Source organism: Asparagus officinalis, chromosome 2 (genome assembly GCF_001876935.1).
Source record: "Asparagus officinalis chromosome 2, Aspof.V1, whole genome shotgun sequence".
In the NCBI taxonomy this organism is placed as follows: domain Eukaryota; kingdom Viridiplantae; phylum Streptophyta; class Magnoliopsida; order Asparagales; family Asparagaceae; genus Asparagus; species Asparagus officinalis.
In genome coordinates this window covers 69,069,607-69,081,824 of record NC_033795.1, presented here as the reverse complement: position 1 = coordinate 69,081,824, position 12,218 = coordinate 69,069,607, and the positions used below count along the sequence as shown (strand labels likewise).

The window sequence follows — 12,218 nt, the reverse complement described above, 5'->3', positions numbered from 1 at the left end:
GCGGTTTTATCCCCTAGCCGCCACGATATCCTTCATTTCAATGTGTATTGCGTTTCTGAGGTCATGTCGGGGACATGACGGAAAATATCGGATATGTCGGGCGCCATTGCGGCCAAGAAATATTAGCCAAATTTCAGAAAAAAACGGTTTTAAGCTTATTGGGTCAAGTTTGAAAAACCCGACTTGAAAATCAATTGTCTACAATTGGTTAGTGATCCTAACATCAATAAGTTATGTACTTTTTTATATGTTTAGACAATATAATTATCAAGTATGTGAAGATTCCATTTATGATATTATATCAACCTATCCGAAACCCGACTTGAAAATCAGGTGTCTACAATTGGTTAGTGATCCTAACATCAATAAGTTATGTACTTTTTTATATGTTTAGACAATATAATTATCAAGTATGTGAAGATTCCATTTATGATATTATATCAACCTATCCGATATGACAATCCGATATTTTTTTCATGTCCCCCGATATATCCCCGATTTTCGCTATCCGACATGAATTTTGGCCGACCGATATGAACCCGACATCCGACATTTAAAACATTGCACTCTAATGATGCATGCTCCTTGCTTGCAGATAAGGAACCTGTACAAGTCAAATTAAGTGGATTTTGAGGAGGAATAGAGGGTTGATCATGATTACAATACCTACATCACTGAGGTCACTACAACTACAGCTTCTTCTTCTCCTCCAATTGACATCTTGAGCATTTTGACTTCACTCACTCTACATTTTATGCTAGGAGGGATCAGATGCGGGCAACATCTACTGGATAACCAGCTATGACAGAGACCTTAGCTGTGGCAACTAAAGCAGGCCCGTCAAGTAAAGTGGCAGTTCCTTTATCTTTGAAGTCTTGACAATTTAGCCAAGTCAGATGTTTAGATTTTAAATGGAAGCTTGATGAAGCTATTCAGCCAGACTACCGAGAGTGCTTTGATTGCCAGAAAAGGTCTATCCTTTTGCACTAAGATTTTGTTGATGAGTCAGCTCTACATCCTTGCGTTAGTTGGTGGAGCTCGACATCCTTACATCAGTTGTTAGAATCGAACACCCCGAGCCTTACAAGAAGATGATCGACCAAGCTGAACTTTATTTTCTAGTGTTATAGAATCTTCATGAGGCTAATGTTGCTGTTGTCAGAGCTCGAGTTCCATCACCTTATGGTAGATTGTTATAAGCTTAAAGAGGCTGCCTGTAAGGAGGTGGAAGAGGCCAATCACGACGACTTCAAGAGTTAACCACTAGTCTTGCAGAGATTGATAGTGAGAATGTTAAAATCGCCTATACCATCTTCGAGAGGGAAGCCACCATTAACGGAGTTAAGGCTATCATAGACGAAGCACGGGTTAAGTTGGAGATAGCTTAAAAGCAAAAAAGATCTAGAGACTAAGTCTGCAGAGTTGTCTGCCGAGCGAACCCATAGAGCAAAGTATTTAAAGATGGAGCGCACACGATTGGATGCTGTTGAGGCCCGAGTAGTTCCAGTTGATCCAAAGGCTCTATAGGAGCAAGCTTTGAAGGGCGCCCTTGACGTGCACGAGACTGGAATGACTCGGTGTGCTGAAGAATTCAGGTCTTTGTATTGCCCATGATTTTGGTTTATCCTCGTTTTGCACTATTTACTTTTGTAATAACTTAGCTCTCTCTTAGCAATAAAGAGTTTCACTTTTGGATTTTAAATGTGAACAAAATAGGTGTAATGTTAACTTATCGTATGAAATTTAGAATTGTTAACGACTCCGACGCGAAAATGATTAAGCTGTAATATTCAACTCACCAATATAAAGAGGGAAGTTGATAAAAGTATGATGATGACCAGTCGACAAAATCAAACTGATAGAGGTGTAGTATTAACATAACAGGTTTATAAAATTAGTAGTGTTCAGAGGTGTAATATTAATATAATAGTATAGGAAAATTTTACAGAGGTGCAACATTAATGTGTCAAATAGCATAACCAATAGAGATGTAATGCTAACCAGACAGATTCAGGGGAGTCCAAAAATTTGGAACTGTAATGTTATCTTAAAAGATATAAAAAATCAATAGAAGTGTAATGTTAACTGATCAATTTTAGAAGAGGGACTGACAGAAATGTGATGTTAACTGGCCAGATCTGAAGGAATGTGAACCGTTCAAATGTGTAATGTTAACATGATAGTGGCAATATATTCCCAAGGTTATATAGAAGTGTGGCGTTAACTTGACAACTTATCGGGGGATTTTATTAGGGTCAAATTAAGATGATCGATGACTATGGTTGAGAAATTATTCTCATCATCAGAGGTGAGATCTTGAACATGACTGATATCTCCACGAAGAGATGAAAATGCTCAATTCAAGGGTAATATTTCTTAAGAAAATTTTTATTGATTAGCGTCATAAGCCTGTTACCATTTGGGTCGATCATGCAGTATGTCGTTTTGAGTAGACAGTCTCTACTACAAACAGGTCTTCCCATTTCGGTTAGAATTTGCATTTAGTCTTGTGTGTCATGACCATAGGTTGACGAACGACTAAGTCCAACTTCTTTAAAGGGTAGTTCTTTGAATCTCCTATTGAAGGCTCTTGATATCCGAGCATATTTGTCACTAAATACATTAGGAATGTCACTTCGTACCGTGGAGGTTAGGCCATTGATACATCTCGCTCCGTTGTCAAGTCTTGAGTCTCGACTCATCCAGCGCTTCTAGTTCTTAGAGATGTTTTTGATGATGTTCTTCCGTCGTCATCTTCTCTGTAAGAGTTAGTTCACAATGACAAAACTTGGATTTCTAGTGGTACCATTGCTTTGCATTTGTATACCAACGAGAAGAGCGTGGTGCCGTGGGAGTGCACTATGTTGTTCATAGGCCCAAAGACACTCTTCGAGTTTCTGATTCCAATCTCACTTATTAGAAGAGATGGACTTCTTCAGAGGCTTGATGATGGTCTTATTGAATACTTCAGCTAAACTATTAACAGTTAGGTTGTATGGTGTAGAGGCCACATGTTGGATCTCGAACTTGTTGCAAAATTTAAAAAATGATCGACTGATAAATTATGGACTATTGTCGTAGGCAATCCTTCGGGAGATGCTAAATCAATAGATGACGTGGTGTTTTAAGAACATAACCATATTAGAAGTCTTGACTTTTTTGAGTAGGATAGCTTTGGCCCACTTGAAGAAGTAGTCGATAATGTTCAATATGAATCCATTACGTTTAGTGGACCGTGGGCATTGGGCAATTGGCCCAATGACGTCTATTCCCCCCATCTCGAATAGCCATTAGGCTACAGTCAGATGTAATTCTTCCGGGCGGTTGATGTAAGAAATTTACTTGGAATTGGTGAGTGCAACACTGTTTGGCGTATGACAATATGTCTGCGATCATCGTTAGCCAATAATAGCCTAATTGACTAAGTTAATCCTTGTAGATGGTTTTAGTATACTCTCTCTTGGACTAATGCTCAGTCCAAGTCTAAGAAGTGAATGCCTATGCGCTAAACACTACATATGGGCTCAAACACAAGCCCATGACAAAGCTCACCCGAACCATAGTGAAGCTCGCCTAAGTCTCACGCAAACTTCACCTAAAAGACCTACAAGGGCCACGTCATCCACACACTAAGAGTGGATAGCTCACGTTCTGGCCAAGTTCGCTAGAATGAATTTCGCCCCTGACCACTTGGCTATCTTCGCCCCTGATTGTCACAAGCAAACCTCACCATTGACCATTTCAAGAGCTATTTTTATGAAAACGGTTATCTCCCATTATCTTTTAAGTTAACGATCATTAAATTCATATTTAATGGCATATAAAAGGAGGGGAGATTGCTCATTTTCGGGCACTTGGCAATTTAGCAACTTCGAATTTTGTGTTTTATCTAGCTACCTTATAGCTATCTACTTGAAGACTTTGGCATCTTTAAAAGAGCTTTGGCAATCTACAATCAACGGAAGAATTAATGCTTTAGTCAAACCGTTAACAGAGCACAAGATCGACGCTTCATCGGCACACAAAAAAGAACCCAGCTTTAAAAAAAGTTCTTGTTCTTCTTAAAATTGTAATCTTGAGTTAGTTATAATTTTAAGACCTGAAACAGGATGGTAACTCCACTGGGGACTTCCTTCTTAACTGACAAGTAGATTATGTCGCAGTCCGATACTAAGGGCTTAGGGTCTTTTGTTGAATCGCTGGTCATTAAATTTGACCACGCAAAGTTTAAGAAATATTTTTCCTCGGATAAGATATACACGGCTCCAAACAAGAGCTACCACAAATTACATCGAAGTTCAAGTTTAGGTTCCAACCAAACTCTATTAGCCCATGGCGAGTTCTGCTAAGAGCCCTAAGTCCACTGATGATAGTTTAGGCTTCATTGGAAGCCAAGCGATGTTCGCCTAGCGCTAAAATATAGCGACCGTCATCTCTAGCGAAGTTGAAGATGTTCAAGCATCTTCGCATTCTAGACGGCAGTCCACAACCTTTCTAGGGGTTCGCTTTAAAGCATCTCGCGATGCTCGCTACGCTTCTGCAAAAGGAGTGAGGAATAGGGGTTATCCTCCATCCAAAATCCCACAAGGGAAAACATCATCTATGCTGATTCTTTATCTAAATCACAAGCTTCGACTTGTGATAAGGACTTAATTGACCACGCCAGCCGTGAGTCAATATTATGTCGTCGTAGGCGACGTTCTTTTGCTAAAGTCTAAACATGCAAGGTTACTCCTAAGAAGAGCAATCTTCATTAAGAAGAGCAACTGCCAAAGCCAAGTTGAAAATCTCATTGATCTAAGAGAGTTGTTTTCTCTAAAAAGAGCGTGCCAATGTCAGCATTGTGTGACCCTAAGGGAGATCGCCATAGCAATTCAAACAAATTGCCAATGCAAATCTCCCCCTTTTAAAGGAATCTATGTTTTATCCAGTGTTGATTTATTCTGTATTTTATTTCAATTTACTCTAATGCAGATCTTAACTCCTAAGATTGAATATTTTTTTACTCACAACAAAAAGAACGTGGATTTGTGTAAAGAGAGGAAAGAACCGACCGTCTCCCTCTTTTCTTTGAACATTCCCTTCTAAGATTTAAAACATATATTCTCATCACATGCCAAAGTGATATTTAACAGGAAGTTTTCAGGCTTTGAAAATCCTAAAGGAATTCTCCTCTAATCTCTTAAAAATCGACAACGGATAAATAGCTATAACCAAGAATCTTAAGTCAAAACTATAATAAACTAAAACTATACACATATATATGGCGGTTTAAAATATTCATAAATAGTCAGAGCCCTAATATTTAATGAATTATTCAACTTAACCACAGAAATAGCTTATAGCATGCTTGTTTATTGTCATTCTAATACATTATCTTTATCCAAATATTTCTTGTTTGTTGACTTAGTTCGTGTTCAAATGGGAGAAAGTGGATATAAAAATCATCATTGATGGATGCTTATTGCCATCCTCACACATGCATAAGCTCGTTAAGCTAAAATTTAAATATCCTCTTTTTAAAATCTTGGCTCTTACTATTGGGAATTAAGGAGCAAACAAACAATAAGCACACAAATAACGAGTACAAGCATGAAAGCAGCACATAGAGTTTTATGTCATTTTTGTTTATGTTTTTCCCGTCAGTTTCCAATGTTTAGGTGTGTATTTTTCCTTAAATATATCTCCATTTGCATTGCTGACTTATATTTAAATATTTTGCTTGGTGTAGACTTGGGTCATCGAGAAAGCGACCTCATCAATCGTTGATTCCACCACAGAGGACGATCCACTCTCTTTCATCCAAGATGTTGGATTCCCTACAAGAAGGACATTACAGTAGTTATGAGAGAGTTGTGGGCATTGGTGTCACCAGGTCTTATTTGAGAGCGTCCTCTATACTGGAAATCAGCACTTCTAATCAGGAGCTATGTCGCGAGGTGGTCGTCTTAGATCTCGGGTAGCTGAGATGGACAATCTTAGCAAGGAGCTTAGGGCTCAGATGCATTGGCCTAAGAGCCAAATGATATGTATGTTAATATCAAGGTTATCGACAGCGAATAGCGTCGCGTAGCGGTGAGGCATCACTAAAGCTATTTCGGGCTATTACGGCAAAATAACAGTAAAAAACGTAAAGTCAAATAACGGTCTAATTTAGATATGTATAAATACTAAAAAAAAATTAAAGAAAAATATAAGAAATCTAAAAGTAGATATTGGATGATTTAAAGAGATCCTAAACATGAAATAGATATGTAACCATCACGTAATACCGGAGATGACTGGAGGAGTCAAAAAGTCGTCGTCTTCGAGAAAAAGAACTTAGCGGTGACAGGACTGCCCTAAGAGGAGCTTACAGTGAAGAATGTGAGAGGAAGTATCAATGTAGGTGTCAGAGGCTATGAAAGGTGACGGGAATATGCTAAAAATCACAGGAGACGGTATAATGCAATGGTCAAGGTAGACTTTAATTTTAAAAAAATAAGCCTCAAACCGTTTTTTAATAGAAGTCAAAAAGCAAATTTCGAATGCAATCGCTCACTATTTACCGTTATGACACACTATTGGCCGCTTTTGCGAACAGACATATTCCGTAATATGTCACCGCTATTGCGCAATAGCGTAGCGGGCGATAGCGTCGCGGAAAGGGACCGCTAACGCTATTAGCGCCGTTATTGCGGGGTTATTTACCGCTATTTATAACAGTGGTTAATATATACATTCGCAAACACATACACTGACATACACACATACACATACACTTAATACTAATAACACATACACTTAACACTCATACATATACACATAAGTATACACTCATACGTTGCTATTACTTTATAGGTTAATTCTCAGAGCGCCCGTTCTGCTCTTACTCCTTCTACTGATCCATCATAGTTTATTCTTCTTGCTCCAATTTCCCTGCATGCTACTAATAAACAGCCTTCTGCTCATCCTGTTTTGACTACCATGCTTCTCCTTCTAGTGCTTAGGGAGGTTAGTCACCTAGAACTTAAAATTAGAATTGGGATAATTTGTGGGATAAATTTTTAAAGTGTTAGTCACATAGAACTAAAACTAGAACAAAATTTTATAGTGTTAGTCAAGTAGAACTCTAACAAAACTAGAATTGGGATAATGGTACAAAATTATCCTATTTTTTTTATTTTTCTATACAAAAATGAGAGTTCTAATCTCTCAAATTATTCTAAGTTTTAGCTTGGAACTACGTGGTAAAAAACTAAAACTCATTTATTTTGTTATTTTTTATTTTTCATATTTCTTTTTTTTTTTACTTTTTCCCTATTATGCTTATCACCATCATTAGACCATTTTTATAATAATAATTGTTAATATCTTATAGTCTAACCAAAAGTTATTTAATAGTAAAGAATATTCTTGTAAGCAGTTATCAATCAATAATAGTAAGTTTAAAATACATAAATAGTATTTATATCTTCAAAATGCATAAATATATATTTCATGATTATAAAAATTTATCCCACGTTATTTTATCAAAAAATATCCCGCTTCACAAAATTGTTCCTATTTATCCCACTAAAAAATCTCACTAGCGAAAAAATTATTCCACTTTAATAATTATCCCATTTTGCATGAAAATGTCCCAATTGACTAACACCCCCTTAAGGTTCAGCTCAGGATTTATCATAGGAGGATATTGCTAGTATGTTTTTGAACTTGAGGCATTTGGGCTTGTCCTAAAAAAACATTCTCCAGGGAATTTCTTTAGTTCCTTGATTGGATGGATCAGACCATTCTTATTTTATTTTGAATGTTATAGACATTTTGGATATTATAGATAGAAATATTATATATTTTTTGTAATTGTGTATATTTGGGAGTAGTAGAGACTTTGTCCGCTTCATGTGGTTTCGCTTGGCTGATTGTATGGGTTGAATGCTTCCGATTATATATATTTGTTTTTTATTTCATTATGATATATTGAGTTATCGCATTGTGTGGGATGTATATATATTAAGCTGTAAACATGTAGAAAAATAGAGCAGTCAAATTGATGAAAAAATCAGAATCCCTTGCCTAAACGGTTTAAACCGTTTGGGGGCAGTGACATCCGTCAATGTTTGGCCAAAAACATGCCAAACAGTTGTGACTGTTTAGGAAAATATGAGTAGAAACGATTGTGATTATTTGGACACATACTAACGCAAACAGAGAAAACTATTTGGGCAATATTTTTCTAAATTTTAGAAAAAATAAAATTTATTTACTTGACCAAACGGTTTAAACCGTCTAAGAAATTGGCCAAATGGTTACAACCGTTTGGGTAGAGCCATACCCAACAGCCCTTGCCCATGTGATTTTTTTTTTCAATCCAAAGGGTTGAAAACATTTGGGCAGTGGTTTGCCCAAACGGTTATAACAGTTTGGACTGACCATATTTGTAGTGCATGGTTGACTTGGTCACACAAGACCGAGTCAAGTCAACATCTTCCACTTGACCAGATTAACCCAGTGATGTTCCTCCCACTACCTGTGAGATAATATGCTTGTTTTACTCCCATTATCCATAGGTAGTAACTCTTATTTCATTATTCTTAAAATTTTCTTTGACTTATTTATTCATAAGTCCCATCAAACTTATATGTTTCATAAAAAGATTATGCTGACATTCACTTTGTTAAGGATCATTATTCATATTTACAGTAGGGATGTAAATGACTTTCACTTCTCCATTTTCCACAATGTCTCAAAAATTGTGATATTGGATCTCAATATGTTTCTCTTTGCAACTATATGCACCACTATTTATCAGGCTAATCACTGTCTAATTATCATAATAAATATCAATAGGTTCTCCTAACAAATTGAGGTCTACATCGATTACAAAACATCTTATCCAAACAGCATATATAGTTTTCATACTGCAAGTTATATATTCAGCTTCCAAAATCTAGCAACACGCCTCTATTTGTTGTTATTCTAAAAAATAGCTCCTCCAAAGATTAACAAGTGCCCCGAAGTGGACTTTGCATCATCTTTATCACCTCCAAAATCAGCATCGGAGTAACTGACGCAATCAAACGAACTGGCTTGATAAACCAATATGTGAGTCAATGTACCTCAGATATATATCATAATCTTTTTAATAGCTTCCCAATGTATTAGTTCCCGATTATGTTGATATGGACTAACTAGACTTATAGCATAAGTTAGATTGGGTCTGGTGCACAATATTGCATATATCAGACTTCCAATTGCTTGAGCAAAAGGCGCATTTAATGACTTCTGCCCCTCTCCAGAGCATTGATCTTTACACAACCACTTTCAAATAACCAATGGAGTTGGTGGAGAATTGCTGCATTTTAAATCTTTTAAGAACTGATCTTAAATATTATTACTAGTTGAACCTTAACATTCTAGACTTTCTATCTCAGATTATTTGAATTCTGAGAGTACACGATACATCTCAAAATTTTCACTAAGATTTGCATTTGTTTGTTCAATATTTTCATGTCATCTCCCGCTAGCATTATATCATCCACATATAAGAGAATATAGTAAACTTGCTCTCACTTTTCAAGGCATATAAAGAATTACCTAATTTGTTCTGAACAAAACCAAACTTAGTGATCGCATCATGAAATTTAAGATATCACTATCTAAAAGATTTTTTTTAAACGGCACAAAATTTATTTAATTTGGAAACATTATGCTATTGTCCTTCCACCTTAAAACATTTACCTCGTCGCATATATTTTACTTCATTCAACTCTCCGTTAAGGAATGCTATTTTGACATCCATTTGAAATAACTCCAAATCTAGATATGCAACAATAGCCAAAATAATTCTTATTGATGCAAATTTTGCTACAAGATAACCTTAGCAATTAACCATGCTTTAAATTTGTCGATAGACCAATCCATATGGTATTTCTTTTTAAGCACCCATTTGCCTCCTACGGCTTTTCTATTCTTTGATAGATCACATAATTCTCAAAACTTGTTATTTTCTATAGAATCAAGTTTTTCTCTCATGGCTTCTAGCTATAAAACTAATTCATATGATTTCATCGCATCAAAGAAGATTAAGGGGTCTTATTCTTCTATGTTCGTATCCACTGAGAAACAAGATGTCTCACATGAATACAAGTAGTAATCATCCATCCATGAAGGTTATGATCTTGGCCTTAATTGCTACAACCACTTGATAAGATACATTATTTTCCATAGGTATTTTATCATTTTCAAGATTAAGTTCATTCACAATATCTGAATCCTTAGTAGGAACAACACTATAATAATCATCTATTATAGCTAGAGGTTTTGTTTCCTCTTGAACTTGTTCCTCTTCCTCTAGGCTTTATAGAAAATTTAGAAATGTAGCACATCTACTTTTAATTACCTCTTTTTCTTTATTGTAGAACCTGTAGCCGTTTGACTTTTCTGATTACCTTATACAATTTAATGTTTTAAAGTCTAACTTACCTCTACGTTAGTATAGAATGAGAACATTAGCTATATATCTCCATTTTCTGAATAACTTAGATTATGTTTCCTCTCATTACATAACTCGTAAGGTGTAAATGCTGCTACTAACTTGGTGGGAATTCTATTCAATGTAATTTGCAGTTAGTCATACTTTTTCCCCCAAAATCTTTTGGAGAGACCAGAATGAAACAACATGCATCTAACATTATTAAGTAATATTCTATTCTTTCTTTCTTCCAGCAACACCGTTATGTTGGGTGTATGGCAGTGTTATATGCCTTATATTTCCATGTTGAATGCAATACAACTCTCAAATTCTTTAAAGTTATATTCCCCACCTCTATTGATTCTTAATATTTTAATTTTCTTTCCAAGTTGATTTTCAAACTTTTTCTTATGTCTCCTAAAGCATTGAAAAGCTTCTAATTCTCTAGAGATAACATAGACATGTGAAAACTTAGAATAACCATCTATAAAAATAATACAATATTCTTTTTTACTATGGGTTCTAACACTTAGAAGACACAAATATCCGAGTGTATCAACCTTAAAAGTTCATTGGCTCTTTGCTCGCCAATAAAAGGTTTTCTGAAACTAGTTAAATATTGTTCGCACGGGACAATTAAACATGCGTGCTACTATTATAGTAGTAACAAGAATTTTTCTAGTAGATCAGTTAAACGATGCAGGTAGCCAGTTCATTCTGATAATTTCTTTCAATTTTGAAATAATAGCATGTCCGAGTCTAGAATGTCATAATTAAGACTCAGGAAAAACATGACAAACAGTTTAAATTGATAATTTTATTATTAGAATTATTCCAAACTACTAATAGGATACATAATTCATGCTTGGGTACATGTGCCCTAGCATACAGTTCATTGTTTTTTCCTGTAAAAACCTTGTTATCAAAGAAGCTAATTTCCAATCCTTTCTTCATTAAGCTGGGAATAGAAATCAAACTGCATTAAATTCCTAGCGTATAGAAAACATCTTTGAGAATGAGAACATTATCCCTAAGGTCCAGCTTTATATTGCTTGAATATAAATGTATGTATCATGCATCCTCATTCTTTAAACTAGTTTTGAATAGTTCCAGAATTTCCCATTCCTACACTCTTTAACCCTCACCTAATTATTTCCAAATGTTGAATTTGTTGCTATATGTATGATTTATACTTTCTAGTTTGGATGGAGATTGTTAACTAATAACTTGTTTGAGAGTTCACTATGGGAGAGGAAAGAAAGGCAACATGGGGGAGAGAATAGAAAGGAAGGTAAGAAAATCCCCTTTCCATCCATCCCACCCCAAAAGGGGGTGAAAATTGTATTAATTGGGTGGAATGGAGGAAAATGGGGAATGCACCACCTCTTAAAAAAACTCCAAAACAGGGTGAATTGTTTCCCGTTCCTTCCCTTTTCTTCCATCCCCCCATCCAAATTGAGTGTAAGGGATTTATATAACTATAGACCAATTATATCTAAATTAATTAATGTCACTAAGAATAATTATTTAGACCCTTAATATTACTCTTATCTTCATCATCATCTTCCAAGTACCTTAGATACTGCACATGCATCTGTTTATGACCTTCTTTATGCAATTAAGGGCTGCATATTCCATGGTTCCAACATTTTATATTATTCTTATCCTCATCTTCATTTACGTCATTTTTTCCTTCTAACCTTCTGTATCCGTACACATTCAGGCTTTTATGTGATTAATGGTTGCATATTCCCTGGTGCCGGGC

The 12,218-nt window shown here is 35.7% G+C and overlaps 1 protein-coding gene across 1 annotated transcript in view; it reads right to left on the bottom strand.

Moving 5' to 3' along the window:
- The window catches only part of LOC109831574, a 31,927-nt gene that overhangs the window by 14,997 nt on the left and 4,712 nt on the right, over nt 1-12,218 (bottom strand).